Source organism: Haliotis asinina, unplaced genomic scaffold (genome assembly GCF_037392515.1).
Source record: "Haliotis asinina isolate JCU_RB_2024 unplaced genomic scaffold, JCU_Hal_asi_v2 scaffold_26, whole genome shotgun sequence".
Classification (NCBI taxonomy): Eukaryota; Metazoa; Mollusca; class Gastropoda; order Lepetellida; family Haliotidae; genus Haliotis; species Haliotis asinina.
The window spans coordinates 1-18,210 of record NW_027133898.1 but is presented as its reverse complement, the minus strand read 5'-3'; positions in this window follow the sequence as shown (position 1 = coordinate 18,210).

The following is an 18,210-nucleotide window of genomic DNA, read 5'->3' as shown; positions in this document are numbered from 1 at the left end:
GCTTTAAGACATAGAGGGTGTTATGATGGTGATTCTAACGGTTATATCTGCATGCTTTAAGACATAGAGGGTGTTATGATGGTGATTCTAACGGTTATATCTGCATGCTTTAAGACACAGAGGGTGTTATGATGGTGATTCTAACGGTTATATCTGCATGCTTTAAGACATAGAGGGTGTTATGGTGGTGATTCTAACGGTTATATCTGCATGCTTTAAGACATAGAGGGTGTTATGGTGGTGATTCTAACGGTTATATCTGCATGCTTTAAGACATAGAGGGTGTTATGATGGTGATTCTAACGGTTATATCTGCATGCTTTAAGACACAGAGGGTGTTATGGTGGTGATTCTAACGGTTATATCTGCATGCTTTAAGTCACAGAGGGTGTTATGGTGGTGGTTCCAACGGTTATATCTGCATGCTTTAAGACATAGAGGGTGTTATGATGGTGATTCTAACGGTTATATCTGCATGCTTTAAGACATAGAGGGTGTTATGATGGTGATTCTAACGGTCATATCTGCATGCTTTAAGACATAGAGGGTGTTGTGATGGTGATTCTAACGGTTATATCTGCATGCTTTAAGACATAGAGGGTGTCATGATGGTGATTCTAACGGTTATATCTGCATGCTTTAAGACATAGAGGGTGTTATGATGGTGATTCTAACGGTTATATCTGCATGCTTTAAGACACAGAGGGTGTTATGATGGTGATTCTAACGGTTATATCTGCATGCTTTAAGACATAGAGGGTGTTATGGTGGTGATTCTAACGGTTATATCTGCATGCTTTAAGACATAGAGGGTGTTATGATGGTGATTCTAACGGTTATATCTGCATGCTTTAAGACATAGAGGGTGTTATGATGGTGATTCTAACGGTTATATCTGCATGCTTTAAGACACAGAGGGTGTTATGGTGGTGATTCTAACGGTTATATCTGCATGCTTTAAGACACAGAGGGTGTTATGGTGGTGATTCTAACGGTTATATCTGCATGCTTTAAGACATAGAGGGTGTTATGATGGTGATTCTAACGGTTATATCTGCATGCTTTAAGACATAGAGGGTGTTATGATGGTGATTCTAACGGTTATATCTGCATGCTTTAAGACACAGAAGGTGTTATGGTGGTGGTTCTAACGGTTATATCTGCATGCTTTAAGACATAGAGGGTGTTATGATGGTGATTCTAACGGTTATATCTGCATGCTTTAAGACACAGAGGGTGTTATGGTGGTGGTTCTAACGGTTATATCTGCATGCTTTAAGACATAGAGGGTGTTATGATGGTGATTCTAACGGTTATATCTGCATGCTTTAAGACACAGAGTGTGTTATGATGGTGATTCTAACGGTTATATCTGCATGCTTTAAGACATAGAGGGTGTTATGATGGTGATTCTAACGGTTATATCTGCATGCTTTAAGACACAGAGGGTGTTATGGTGGTGGTTCTAACGGTTATATCTGCATGCTTTAAGACATAGAGGGTGTTATGATGGTGATTCTATCGGTTATATCTGCATGCTTTAAGACACAGAGGGTGTTATGATGGTGATTCTAACGGTTATATCTGCATGCTTTAAGACATAGAGGGTGTTATGATGGTGATTCTAACGGTCATATCTGCATGCTTTAAGACATAGAGGGTGTTATGATGGTGATTCTAACGGTTATATCTGCATGCTTTAAGACATAGAGGGTGTCATGATGGTGATTCTAACGGTTATATCTGCATGCTTTAAGACATAGAGGGTGTTATGATGGTGATTCTAACGGTTATATCTGCATGCTTTAAGACACAGAGGGTGTTATGATGGTGATTCTAACGGTTATATCTGCATGCTTTAAGACATAGAGGGTGTTATGGTGGTGATTCTAACGGTTATATCTGCATGCTTTAAGACATAGAGGGTGTTATGATGGTGATTCTAACGGTTATATCTGCATGCTTTAAGACATAGAGGGTGTTATGATGGTGATTCTATCGGTTATATCTGCATGCTTTAAGACACAGAGGGTGTTATGGTGGTGATTCTAACGGTTATATCTGCATGCTTTAAGACACAGAGGGTGTTATGGTGGTGATTCTAACGGTTATATCTGCATGCTTTAAGACATAGAGGGTGTTATGATGGTGATTCTAACGGTTATATCTGCATGCTTTAAGACATAGAGGGTGTTATGATGGTGATTCTAACGGTTATATCTGCATGCTTTAAGACACAGAAGGTGTTATGGTGGTGGTTCTAACGGTTATATCTGCATGCTTTAAGACATAGAGGGTGTTATGATGGTGATTCTAACGGTTATATCTGCATGCTTTAAGACACAGAGGGTGTTATGGTGGTGGTTCTAACGGTTATATCTGCATGCTTTAAGACATAGAGGGTGTTATGATGGTGATTCTAACGGTTATATCTGCATGCTTTAAGACACAGAGTGTGTTATGATGGTGATTCTAACGGTTATATCTGCATGCTTTAAGACATAGAGGGTGTTATGATGGTGATTCTAACGGTTATATCTGCATGCTTTAAGACACAGAGGGTGTTATGGTGGTGGTTCTAACGGTTATATCTGCATGCTTTAAGACATAGAGGGTGTTATGATGGTGATTCTATCGGTTATATCTGCATGCTTTAAGACACAGAGGGTGTTATGATGGTGATTCTAACGGTTATATCTGCATGCTTTAAGGCATAGAGGGTGTTATGATGGTGATTCTAACGGTTATATCTGCATGCTTTAAGACACAGAGGGTGTTATGGTGGTGGTTCTAACGGTTATATCTGCATGCTTTAAGACATAGAGGGTGTTATGATGGTGATTCTAACGGTTATATCTGCATGCTTTAAGACATAGAGGGTGTTATGATGGTGATTGTAACGGTTATATCTGCATGCTTTAAGACACAGAGGGTGTTATGGTGGTGGTTCTAACGGTTATATCTGCATGCTTTAAGACACAGAGGGTGTTATGATGGTGATTCTAACGGTTATATCTGCATGCTTTAAGACACAGAGGGTGTTATGATGGTGATTCTAACGGTTATAGCTGCATGCTTTAAGACACAGAGGGTGTTATGGTGGTGATTCTAACGGTTATATCTGCATGCTTTAAGACACAGAGGGTGTTATGGTGGTGATTCTAACGGTTATATCTGCATGCTTTAAGACATAGAGGGTGTTATGATGGTGATTCTAACGGTTATATCTGCATGCTTTAAGACATAGAGGGTGTTATGATGGTGATTCTAACGGTTATATCTGCATGCTTTAAGACACAGAAGGTGTTATGGTGGTGGTTCTAACGGTTATATCTGCATGCTTTAAGACATAGAGGGTGTTATGATGGTGATTCTAACGGTTATATCTGCATGCTTTAAGACACAGAGGGTGTTATGGTGGTGGTTCTAACGGTTATATCTGCATGCTTTAAGACATAGAGGGTGTTATGATGGTGATTCTAACGGTTATATCTGCATGCTTTAAGACACAGAGTGTGTTATGATGGTGATTCTAACGGTTATATCTGCATGCTTTAAGACATAGAGGGTGTTATGATGGTGATTCTAACGGTTATATCTGCATGCTTTAAGACACAGAGGGTGTTATGGTGGTGGTTCTAACGGTTATATCTGCATGCTTTAAGACATAGAGGGTGTTATGATGGTGATTCTATCGGTTATATCTGCATGCTTTAAGACACAGAGGGTGTTATGATGGTGATTCTAACGGTTATATCTGCATGCTTTAAGACATAGAGGGTGTTATGATGGTGATTCTAACGGTCATATCTGCATGCTTTAAGACATAGAGGGTGTTATGATGGTGATTCTAACGGTTATATCTGCATGCTTTAAGACATAGAGGGTGTCATGATGGTGATTCTAACGGTTATATCTGCATGCTTTAAGACATAGAGGGTGTTATGATGGTGATTCTAACGGTTATATCTGCATGCTTTAAGACACAGAGGGTGTTATGATGGTGATTCTAACGGTTATATCTGCATGCTTTAAGACATAGAGGGTGTTATGGTGGTGATTCTAACGGTTATATCTGCATGCTTTAAGACATAGAGGGTGTTATGATGGTGATTCTAACGGTTATATCTGCATGCTTTAAGACATAGAGGGTGTTATGATGGTGATTCTAACGGTTATATCTGCATGCTTTAAGACACAGAGGGTGTTATGGTGGTGATTCTAACGGTTATATCTGCATGCTTTAAGACACAGAGGGTGTTATGGTGGTGATTCTAACGGTTATATCTGCATGCTTTAAGACATAGAGGGTGTTATGATGGTGATTCTAACGGTTATATCTGCATGCTTTAAGACATAGAGGGTGTTATGATGGTGATTCTAACGGTTATATCTGCATGCTTTAAGACACAGAAGGTGTTATGGTGGTGGTTCTAACGGTTATATCTGCATGCTTTAAGACATAGAGGGTGTTATGATGGTGATTCTAACGGTTATATCTGCATGCTTTAAGACACAGAGGGTGTTATGGTGGTGGTTCTAACGGTTATATCTGCATGCTTTAAGACATAGAGGGTGTTATGATGGTGATTCTAACGGTTATATCTGCATGCTTTAAGACACAGAGTGTGTTATGATGGTGATTCTAACGGTTATATCTGCATGCTTTAAGACATAGAGGGTGTTATGATGGTGATTCTAACGGTTATATCTGCATGCTTTAAGACACAGAGGGTGTTATGGTGGTGGTTCTAACGGTTATATCTGCATGCTTTAAGACATAGAGGGTGTTATGATGGTGATGCTATCGGTTATATCTGCATGCTTTAAGACACAGAGGGTGTTATGATGGTGATTCTAACGGTTATATCTGCATGCTTTAAGGCATAGAGGGTGTTATGATGGTGATTCTAACGGTTATATCTGCATGCTTTAAGACACAGAGGGTGTTATGGTGGTGGTTCTAACGGTTATATCTGCATGCTTTAAGACATAGAGGGTGTTATGATGGTGATTCTAACGGTTATATCTGCATGCTTTAAGACATAGAGGGTGTTATGATGGTGATTGTAACGGTTATATCTGCATGCTTTAAGACACAGAGGGTGTTATGGTGGTGGTTCTAACGGTTATATCTGCATGCTTTAAGACACAGAGGGTGTTATGATGGTGATTCTAGCGGTTATATCTGCATGCTTTAAGACACAGAGGGTGTTATGATGGTGATTCTAACGGTTATAGCTGCATGCTTTAAGACACAGAGGGTGTTATGGTGGTGATTCTAACGGTTATATCTGCATGCTTTAAGACACAGAGGGTGTTATGGTGGTGGTTCTAACGGTTATATCTGCATGCTTTAAGACACAGAGGGTGTTATGATGGTGATTCCAACGGTTATATCTGCATGATTTAAGACATAGAGGGTGTTATGGTGGTGATTCTAACGGTTATATCTGCATGCTTTAAGACACAGAGGTTGTTATGGTGGTGGTTCTAACGGTTATATCTGCATGCTTTAAGACACAGAGGGTGTTATGATGGTGATTCCAACGGTTATATCTGCATGCTTTAAGACATAGAGGGTGTTATGGTGGTGATTCTAACGGTTATATCTGCATGCTTTAAGACACAGAGGGTGTTATGGTGGTGACTCTAACGGTTATATCTGCATGCTTTAAGACATAGAGGGTGTTATGGTGGTGATTCTAACGGTTATATCTGCATGCTTTAAGACACAGAGGGTGTTATGGTGGTGGTTCCAACGGTTATATCTGCATGCTTTAAGACACAGAGGGTGTTATGATGGTGATTCCAACGGTTATATCTGCATGCTTTAAGACATAGAGGGTGTTATGGTGGTGATTCTAACGGTTATATCTGCATGCTTTAAGACACAGAGGGTGTTATGGTGGTGATTCTAACGGTTATATCTGCATGCTTTAAGACACAGAGGGTGTTATGGTGGTGATTCTAACGGTTATATCTGCATGCTTTAAGACATAGAGGGTGTTATGATGGTGATTCTAACGGTTATATCTGCATGCTTTAAGACATAGAGGGTGTTATGATGGTGATTCTAACGGTTATATCTGCATGCTTTAAGACACAGAGGGTGTTATGATGGTGATTCTAACGGTTATATCTGCATGCTTTAAGACATAGAGGGTGTTATGGTGGTGATTCTAACGGTTATATCTGCATGCTTTAAGACATAGAGGGTGTTATGGTGGTGATTCTAACGGTTATATCTGCATGCTTTAAGACACAGAGGGTGTTATGGTGGTGGTTCTAACGGTTATATCTGCATGCTTTAAGACACAGAGGGTGTTATGATGGTGATTCTAACGGTTATATCTGCATGCTTTAAGACACAGAGGGTGTTATGATGGTGATTCTAACGGTTATATCTGCATGCTTTAAGACACAGAGGGTGTTATGATGGTGATTCTAACGGTTATATCTGCATGCTTTAAGACCCAGAGGGTGTTATGGTGGTGATTCTAACGGTTGTATCTGCATGCTTTAAGACACAGAGGGTGTTATGGTGGTGATTCTAACGGTTATATCTGCATGCTTTAAGACACAGAGGGTGTTATGGTGGTGGTTCTAACGGTTATATCTGCATGCTTTAAGACACAGAGGGTGTTATGATGGTGATTCTAACGGTTATATCTGCATGCTTTAAGACATAGAGGGTGTTATGATGGTGATTCTAACGGTTATATCTGCATGCTTTAAGACACAGAGGGTGTTATGGTGGTGATTCTAACGGTTATATCTGCATGCTTTAAGACACAGAGGGTGTTTTGGTGGTGATTCTAACGGTTATATCTGCATGCTTTAAGACATAGAGGGTGTTATGATGGTGATTCTAACGGTTATATCTGCATGCTTTAAGACATAGAGGGTGTTATGATGGTGATTCTAACGGTTATATCTGCATGCTTTAAGACACAGAGGGTGTTATGGTGGTGATTCTAACGGTTATATCTGCATGCTTTAAGACACAGAGGGTGTTATGGTGGTGGATTCTAACGGTTATATCTGCATGCTTTAAGACACAGAGGGTGTTATGATGGTGATTCTAACGGTTATATCTGCATGCTTTAAGACACAGAGGGTGTTATGATGGTGATTCTAACGGTTATATCTGCATGCTTTAAGACACAGAGGGTGTTATGATGGTGATTCTAACGGTTATATCTGCATGCTTTAAGACCCAGAGGGTGTTATGGTGGTGATTCTAACGGTTGTATCTGCATGCTTTAAGACACAGAGGGTGTTATGGTGGTGATTCTAACGGTTATATCTGCATGCTTTAAGACACAGAGGGTGTTATGGTGGTGGTTCTAACGGTTATATCTGCATGCTTTAAGACACAGAGGGTGTTATGATGGTGATTCTAACGGTTATATCTGCATGCTTTAAGACATAGAGGGTGTTATGATGGTGATTCTAACGGTTATATCTGCATGCTTTAAGACACAGAGGGTGTTATGGTGGTGATTCTAACGGTTATATCTGCATGCTTTAAGACACAGAGGGTGTTTTGGTGGTGATTCTAACGGTTATATCTGCATGCTTTAAGACATAGAGGGTGTTATGATGGTGATTCTAACGGTTATATCTGCATGCTTTAAGACATAGAGGGTGTTATGGTGGTGATTCTAACGGTTATATCTGCATGCTTTAAGACATAGAGGGTGTTATGGTGGTGATTCTAACGGTTATATCTGCATGCTTTAAGACACAGAGGGTGTTATGGTGGTGGTTCTAACGGTTATATCTGCATGCTTTAAGACACAGAGGGTGTTATGATGGTGATTCTAACGGTTATATCTGCATGCTTTAAGACACAGAGGGTGTTATGATGGTGATTCTAACGGTTATATCTGCATGCTTTAAGACACAGAGGGTGTTATGATGGTGATTCTAACGGTTATATCTGCATGCTTTAAGACCCAGAGGGTGTTATGGTGGTGATTCTAACGGTTGTATCTGCATGCTTTAAGACACAGAGGGTGTTATGGTGGTGATTCTAACGGTTATATCTGCATGCTTTAAGACACAGAGGGTGTTATGGTGGTGGTTCTAACGGTTATATCTGCATGCTTTAAGACACAGAGGGTGTTATGATGGTGATTCTAACGGTTATATCTGCATGCTTTAAGACATAGAGGGTGTTATGATGGTGATTCTAACGGTTATATCTGCATGCTTTAAGACACAGAGGGTGTTATGGTGGTGATTCTAACGGTTATATCTGCATGCTTTAAGACACAGAGGGTGTTTTGGTGGTGATTCTAACGGTTATATCTGCATGCTTTAAGACATAGAGGGTGTTATGATGGTGATTCTAACGGTTATATCTGCATGCTTTAAGACATAGAGGGTGTTATGATGGTGATTCTAACGGTTATATCTGCATGCTTTAAGACACAGAGGGTGTTATGGTGGTGATTCTAACGGTTATATCTGCATGCTTTAAGACACAGAGGGTGTTATGGTGGTGGTTCTAACGGTTATATCTGCATGCTTTAAGACACAGAGGGTGTTATGATGGTGATTCTAACGGTTATATCTGCATGCTTTAAGACACAGAGGGTGTTATGATGGTGATTCTAACGGTTATATCTGCATGCTTTAAGACACAGAGGGTGTTATGATGGTGATTCTAACGGTTATATCTGCATGCTTTAAGACCCAGAGGGTGTTATGGTGGTGATTCTAACGGTTGTATCTGCATGCTTTAAGACACAGAGGGTGTTATGGTGGTGATTCTAACGGTTATATCTGCATGCTTTAAGACACAGAGGGTGTTATGGTGGTGGTTCTAACGGTTATATCTGCATGCTTTAAGACACAGAGGGTGTTATGATGGTGATTCTAACGGTTATATCTGCATGCTTTAAGACACAGAGGGTGTTATGATGGTGATTCTAACGGTTATATCTGCATGCTTTAAGACACAGAGGGTGTTATGATGGTGATTCTAACGGTTATATCTGCATGCTTTAAGACACAGAGGGTGTTATGGTGGTGATTCTAACGGTTATATCTGCATGCTTTAAGACATAGAGGGTGTTATGATGGTGATTCTAACGGTTATATCTGCATGCTTTAAGACACAGAGGGTGTTATGATGGTGATTCTAACGGTTATATCTGCATGCTTTAAGACACAGAGGGTGTTATGATGGTGATTCTAACGGTTATATCTGCATGCTTTAAGACACAGAGGGTGTTATGGTGGTGATTCTAACGGTTATATCTGCATGCTTTAAGACACAGAGGGTGTTATGGTGGTGATTCTAACGGTTATATCTGCATGCTTTAAGACATAGAGGGTGTTATGATGGTGATTCTAACGGTTATATCTGCATGCTTTAAGACACAGAGGGTGTTATGGTGGTGATTCTAACGGTTATATCTGCATGCTTTAAGACACAGAGGGTGTTATGGTGGTGATTCTAACGGTTATATCTGCATGCTTTAAGACATAGAGGGTGTTATGATGGTGATTCTAACGGTTATATCTGCATGCTTTAAGACACAGAGGGTGTTATGATGGTGATTCTAACGGTTATATCTGCATGCTTTAAGACACAGAGGGTGTTATGGTGGTGATTCTAACGGTTATATCTGCATGCTTTAAGACACAGAGGGTGTTATGATGGTGATTCTAACGGTTATATCTGCATGCTTTAAGACATAGAGGGTGTTATGATGGTGATTCTAACGGTTATATCTGCATGCTTTAAGACACAGAGGGTGTTATGATGGTGATTCTAACGGTTATATCTGCATGCTTTAAGACACAGAGGGTGTTATGGTGGTGATTCTAACGGTTATATCTGCATGCTTTAAGACATAGAGGGTGTTATGGTGGTGATTCTAACGGTTATATCTGCATGCTTTAAGACATAGAGGGTGTTATGATGGTGATTCTAACGGTTATATCTGCATGCTTTAAGACACAGAGGGTGTTATGGTGGTGATTCTAACGGTTATATCTGCATGCTTTAAGACACAGAGGGTGTTATGATGGTGATTCTAACGGTTATATCTGCATGCTTTAAGACACAGAGGGTGTTATGGTGGTGATTCTAACGGTTATATCTGCATGCTTTAAGACATAGAGGGTGTTATGATGGTGATTCTAACGGTTATATCTGCATGCTTTAAGACACAGAGGGTGTTATGGTGGTGGTTCTAACGGTTATATCTGCATGCTTTAAGACATAGAGGGTGTTATGATGGTGATTCTAACGGTTATATCTGCATGCTTTAAGACACAGAGGGTGTTATGGTGGTGATTCTAACGGTTATATCTGCATGCTTTAAGACACAGAGGGTGTTATGGTGGTGATTCTAACGGTTATATCTGCATGCTTTAAGACACAGAGGGTGTTATGATGGTGATTCTAACGGTTATATCTGCATGCTTTAAGACATAGAGGGTGTTATGATGGTGATTCTAACGGTTATATCTGCATGCTTTAAGACACAGAGGGTGTTATGGTGGTGGTTCTAACGGTTATATCTGCATGCTTTAAGACATAGAGGGTGTTATGATGGTGATTCTAACGGTTATATCTGCATGCTTTAAGACACAGAGGGTGTTATGATGGTGATTCTAACGGTTATATCTGCATGCTTTAAGACACAGAGGGTGTTATGGTGGTGATTCTAACGGTTATATCTGCATGCTTTAAGACACAGAGGGTGTTATGATGGTGATTCTAACGGTTATATCTGCATGCTTTAAGACACAGAGGGTGTTATGATGGTGATTCTAACGGTTATATCTGCATGCTTTAAGACACAGAGGGTGTTATGGTGGTGATTCTAACGGTTATATCTGCATGCTTTAAGACACAGAGGGTGTTATGGTGGTGATTCTAACGGTTATATCTGCATGCTTTAAGACACAGAGGGTGTTATGATGGTGATTCTAACGGTTATATCTGCATGCTTTAAGACATAGAGGGTGTTATGATGGTGATTCTAACGGTTATATCTGCATGCTTTAAGACACAGAGGGTGTTATGGTGGTGATTCTAACGGTTATATCTGCATGCTTTAAGACACAGAGGGTGTTATGGTGGTGATTCTAACGGTTATATCTGCATGCTTTAAGACATAGAGGGTGTTATGATGGTGATTCTAACGGTTATATCTGCATGCTTTAAGACATAGAGGGTGTTATGATGGTGATTCTAACGGTTATATCTGCATGCTTTAAGACACAGAGGGTGTTATGGTGGTGATTCTAACGGTTATATCTGCATGCTTTAAGACATAGAGGGTGTTATGGTGGTGATTCTAACGGTTATATCTGCATGCTTTAAGACATAGAGGGTGTTATGATGGTGATTCTAACGGTTATATCTGCATGCTTTAAGACACAGAGGGTGTTATGATGGTGATTCTAACGGTTATATCTGCATGCTTTAAGACATAGAGGGTGTTATGGTGGTGATTCTAACGGTTATATCTGCATGCTTTAAGACATAGAGGGTGTTATGGTGGTGATTCTAACGGTTATATCTGCATGCTTTAAGACATAGAGGGTGTTATGATGGTGATTCTAACGGTTATATCTGCATGCTTTAAGACACAGAGGGTGTTATGGTGGTGATTCTAACGGTTATATCTGCATGCTTTAAGACACTAGAGGGTGTTATGGTGGTGATTCTAACGGTTATATCTGCATGCTTTAAGACATAGAGGGTGTTATGGTGGTGATTCTAACGGTTATATCTGCATGCTTTAAGACATAGAGGGTGTTATGATGGTGATTCTAACGGTTATATCTGCATGCTTTAAGACACAGAGGGTGTTATGGTGGTGATTCTAACGGTTATATCTGCATGCTTTAAGACATAGAGGGTGTTATGATGGTGATTCTAACGGTTATATCTGCATGCTTTAAGACACAGAGGGTGTTATGGTGGTGATTCTAACGGTTATATCTGCATGCTTTAAGACACAGAGGGTGTTATGGTGGTGATTCTAACGGTTATATCTGCATGCTTTAAGACACAGAGGGTGTTATGGTGGTGATTCTAACGGTTATATCTGCATGCTTTAAGACATAGAGGGTGTTATGATGGTGATTCTAACGGTTATATCTGCATGCTTTAAGACACAGAGGGTGTTATGGTGGTGGTTCTAACGGTTATATCTGCATGCTTTAAGACATAGAGGGTGTTATGATGGTGATTCTAACGGTTATATCTGCATGCTTTAAGACACAGAGGGTGTTATGGTGGTGATTCTAACGGTTATATCTGCATGCTTTAAGACATAGAGGGTGTTATGATGGTGATTCTAACGGTTATATCTGCATGCTTTAAGACACAGAGGGTGTTATGGTGGTGATTCTAACGGTTATATCTGCATGCTTTAAGACATAGAGGGTGTTATGATGGTGATTCTAACGGTTATATCTGCATGCTTTAAGACACAGAGGGTGTTATGGTGGTGGTTCTAACGGTTATATCTGCATGCTTTAAGACATAGAGGGTGTTATGATGGTGATTCTAACGGTTATATCTGCATGCTTTAAGACATAGAGGGTGTTATGATGGTGATTCTAACGGTTATATCTGCATGCTTTAAGACACAGAGGGTGTTATGGTGGTGGTTCTAACGGTTATATCTGCATGCTTTAAGACACAGAGGGTGTTATGATGGTGATTCTAACGGTTATATCTGCATGCTTTAAGACACAGAGGGTGTTATGATGGTGATTCTAACGGTTATATCTGCATGCTTTAAGACACAGAGGGTGTTATGGTGGTGATTCTAACGGTTATATCTGCATGCTTTAAGACACAGAGGGTGTTATGGTGGTGATTCTAACGGTTATATCTGCATGCTTTAAGACACAGAGGGTGTTATGATGGTGATTCTAACGGTTATATCTGCATGCTTTAAGACATAGAGGGTGTTATGGTGGTGATTCTAACGGTTATATCTGCATGCTTTAAGACACAGAGGGTGTTATGGTGGTGATTCTAACGGTTATATCTGCATGCTTTAAGACACAGAGGGTGTTATGGTGGTGATTCTAACGGTTATATCTGCATGCTTTAAGACATAGAGGGTGTTATGATGGTGATTCTAACGGTTATATCTGCATGCTTTAAGACACAGAGGGTGTTATGATGGTGATTCTAACGGTTATATCTGCATGCTTTAAGACACAGAGGGTGTTATGATGGTGATTCTAACGGTTATATCTGCATGCTTTAAGACACAGAGGGTGTTATGGTGGTGATTCTAACGGTTATATCTGCATGCTTTAAGACATAGAGGGTGTTATGATGGTGATTCTAACGGTTATATCTGCATGCTTTAAGACACAGAGGGTGTTATGGTGGTGATTCTAACGGTTATATCTGCATGCTTTAAGACACAGAGGGTGTTATGATGGTGATTCTAACGGTTATATCTGCATGCTTTAAGACACAGAGGGTGTTATGATGGTGATTCTAACGGTTATATCTGCATGCTTTAAGACACAGAGGGTGTTATGATGGTGATTCTAACGGTTATATCTGCATGCTTTAAGACACAGAGGGTGTTATGGTGGTGATTCTAACGGTTATATCTGCATGCTTTAAGACACAGAGGGTGTTATGGTGGTGATTCTAACGGTTATATCTGCATGCTTTAAGACACAGAGGGTGTTATGGTGGTGGTTCTAACGGTTATATCTGCATGCTTTAAGACACAGAGGGTGTTATGATGGTGATTCTAACGGTTATATCTGCATGCTTTAAGACATAGAGGGTGTTATGATGGTGATTCTAACGGTTATATCTGCATGCTTTAAGACACAGAGGGTGTTATGGTGGTGATTCTAACGGTTATATCTGCATGCTTTAAGACACAGAGGGTGTTATGGTGGTGATTCTAACGGTTATATCTGCATGCTTTAAGACATAGAGGGTGTTATGATGGTGATTCTAACGGTTATATCTGCATGCTTTAAGACATAGAGGGTGTTATGATGGTGATTCTAACGGTTATATCTGCATGCTTTAAGACACAGAGGGTGTTATGATGGTGATTCTAACGGTTATATCTGCATGCTTTAAGACATAGAGGGTGTTATGGATGGTGATTCTAACGGTTATATCTGCATGCTTTAAGACACAGAGGGTGTTATGGTGGTGGTTCTAACGGTTATATCTGCATGCTTTAAGACACAGAGGGTGTTATGATGGTGATTCTAACGGTTATATCTGCATGCTTTAAGACACAGAGGGTGTTATGGTGGTGGTTCTAACGGTTATATCTGCATGCTTTAAGACACAGAGGGTGTTATGATGGTGATTCTAACGGTTATATCTGCATGCTTTAAGACATAGAGGGTGTTATGATGGTGATTCTAACGGTTATATCTGCATGCTTTAAGACACAGAGGGTGTTATGATGGTGATTCTAACGGTTATATCTGCATGCTTTAAGACACAGAGGGTGTTATGGTGGTGATTCTAACGGTTATATCTGCATGCTTTAAGACACAGAGGGTGTTATGATGGTGATTCTAACGGTTATATCTGCATGCTTTAAGACACAGAGGGTGTTATGATGGTGATTCTAACGGTTATATCTGCATGCTTTAAGACATAGAGGGTGTTATGATGGTGATTCTAACGGTTATATCTGCATGCTTTAAGACACAGAGGGTGTTATGGTGGTGGTTCTAACGGTTATATCTGCATGCTTTAAGACACAGAGGGTGTTATGATGGTGATTCTAACGGTTATATCTGCATGCTTTAAGACACAGAGGGTGTTATGATGGTGATTCTAACGGTTATATCTGCATGCTTTAAGACATAGAGGGTGTTATGATGGTGATTCTAACGGTTATATCTGCATGCTTTAAGACACAGAGGGTGTTATGGTGGTGGTTCTAACGGTTATATCTGCATGCTTTAAGACACAGAGGGTGTTATGTGGTGTTCTACGGTTTATAAGGGTGTTATGATGGTGATTCTAACGGTTATATCTGCATGCTTTAAGACATAGAGGGTGTTATGGTGGTGATTCTAACGGTTATATCTGCATGCTTTAAGACACAGAGGGTGTTATGGTGGTGGTTCTAACGGTTATATCTGCATGCTTTAAGACACAGAGGGTGTTATGATGGTGATTCTAACGGTTATATCTGCATGCTTTAAGACACAGAGGGTGTTATGATGGTGATTCTAACGGTTATATCTGCATGCTTTAAGACACAGAGGGTGTTATGATGGTGATTCTAACGGTTATATCTGCATGCTTTAAGACACAGAGGGTGTTATGGTGGTGATTCTAACGGTTATATCTGCATGCTTTAAGACACAGAGGGTGTTATGATGGTGATTCTAACGGTTATATCTGCATGCTTTAAGACATAGAGGGTGTTATGGTGGTGATTCTAACGGTTATATCTGCATGCTTTAAGACACAGAGGGTGTTATGGTGGTGATTCTAACGGTTATATCTGCATGCTTTAAGACACAGAGGGTGTTATGGTGGTGGTTCTAACGGTTATATCTGCATGCTTTAAGACACAGAGGGTGTTATGATGGTGATTCTAACGGTTATATCTGCATGCTTTAAGACATAGAGGGTGTTATGATGGTGATTCTAACGGTTATATCTGCATGCTTTAAGACACAGAGGGTGTTATGGTGGTGATTCTAACGGTTATATCTGCATGCTTTAAGACACAGAGGGTGTTATGGTGGTGGTTCTAACGGTTATATCTAAGGGTGTTATGATGGTGATTCTAACGGTTATATCTGCATGCTTTAAGACATAGAGGGTGTTATGGTGGTGATTCTAACGGTTATATCTGCATGCTTTAAGACACAGAGGGTGTTATGGTGGTGGTTCTAACGGTTATATCTGCATGCTTTAAGACACAGAGGGTGTTATGATGGTGATTCTAACGGTTATATCTGCATGCTTTAAGACACAGAGGGTGTTATGATGGTGATTCTAACGGTTATATCTGCATGCTTTAAGACACAGAGGGTGTTATGGTGGTGATTCTAACGGTTATATCTGCATGCTTTAAGACACAGAGGGTGTTATGGTGGTGGTTCTAACGGTTATATCTGCATGCTTTAAGACACAGAGGGTGTTATGATGGTGATTCTAACGGTTATATCTGCATGCTTTAAGACATAGAGGGTGTTATGGTGGTGATTCTAACGGTTATATCTGCATGCTTTAAGACATAGAGGGTGTTATGGTGGTGATTCTAACGGTTATATCTGCATGCTTTAAGACATAGAGGGTGTTATGGTGGTGATTCTAACGGTTATATCTGCATGCTTTAAGACACAGAGGGTGTTATGGTGGTGATTCTAACGGTTATATCTGCATGCTTTAAGACACAGAGGGTGTTATGGTGGTGATTCTAACGGTTATATCTGCATGCTTTAAGACATAGAGGGTGTTATGATGGTGATTCTAACGGTTATATCTGCATGCTTTAAGACACAGAGGGTGTTATGATGGTGATTCTAACGGTTATATCTGCATGCTTTAAGACACAGAGGGTGTTATGGTGGTGGTTCTAACGGTTATATCTGCATGCTTTAAGACACAGAGGGTGTTATGGTGGTGATTCTAACGGTTATATCTGCATGCTTTAAGACATAGAGGGTGTTATGGTGGTGATTCTAACGGTTATATCTGCATGCTTTAAGACACAGAGGGTGTTATGGTGGTGATTCTAACGGTTATATCTGCATGCTTTAAGACACAGAGGGTGTTATGGTGGTGATTCTAACGGTTATATCTGCATGCTTTAAGACATAGAGGGTGTTATGATGGTGATTCTAACGGTTATATCTGCATGCTTTAAGACACAGAGGGTGTTATGATGGTGATTCTAACGGTTATATCTGCATGCTTTAAGACACAGAGGGTGTTATGGTGGTGGTTCTAACGGTTATATCTGCATGCTTTAAGACACAGAGGGTGTTATGATGGTGATTCTAACGGTTATATCTGCATGCTTTAAGACACAGAGGGTGTTATGATGGTGATTCTAACGGTTATATCTGCATGCTTTAAGACACAGAGGGTGTTATGGTGGTGATTCTAACGGTTATATCTGCATGCTTTAAGACACAGAGGGTGTTATGGTGGTGGTTCTAACGGTTATATCTGCATGCTTTAAGACATAGAGGGTGTTATGATGGTGATTCTAACGGTTATATCTGCATGCTTTAAGACATAGAGGGTGTTATGATGGTGATTCTAACGGTTATATCTGCATGCTTTAAGACACAGAGGGTGTTATGGTGGTGGTTCTAACGGTTATATCTGCATGCTTTAAGACACAGAGGGTGTTATGATGGTGATTCTAACGGTTATATCTGCATGCTTTAAGACACAGAGGGTGTTATGATGGTGATTCTAACGGTTATATCTGCATGCTTTAAGACACAGAGGGTGTTATGGTGGTGATTCTAACGGTTATATCTGCATGCTTTAAGACATAGAGGGTGTTATGGTGGTGATTCTAACGGTTATATCTGCATGCTTTAAGACATAGAGGGTGTTATGATGGTGATTCTAACGGTTATATCTGCATGCTTTAAGACACAGAGGGTGTTATGGTGGTGGTTCTAACGGTTATATCTGCATGCTTTAAGACACAGAGGGTGTTATGATGGTGATTCTAACGGTTATATCTGCATGCTTTAAGACACAGAGGGTGTTATGATGGTGATTCTAACGGTTATATCTGCATGCTTTAAGACACAGAGGGTGTTATGGTGGTGATTCTAACGGTTATATCTGCATGCTTTAAGACATAGAGGGTGTTATGGTGGTGATTCTAACGGTTATATCTGCATGCTTTAAGACATAGAGGGTGTTATGATGGTGATTCTAACGGTTATATCTGCATGCTTTAAGACACAGAGGGTGTTATGTGGTGTTCTAACGGTTATATCTGAGGGTGTTATGGTGGTGGTTCTAACGGTTATATCTGCATGCTTTAAGACACAGAGGGTGTTATGATGGTGATTCTAACGGTTATATCTGCATGCTTTAAGACATAGAGGGTGTTATGGTGGTGATTCTAACGGTTATATCTGCATGCTTTAAGACACAGAGGGTGTTATGGTGGTGATTCTAACGGTTATATCTGCATGCTTTAAGACACAGAGGGTGTTATGGTGGTGATT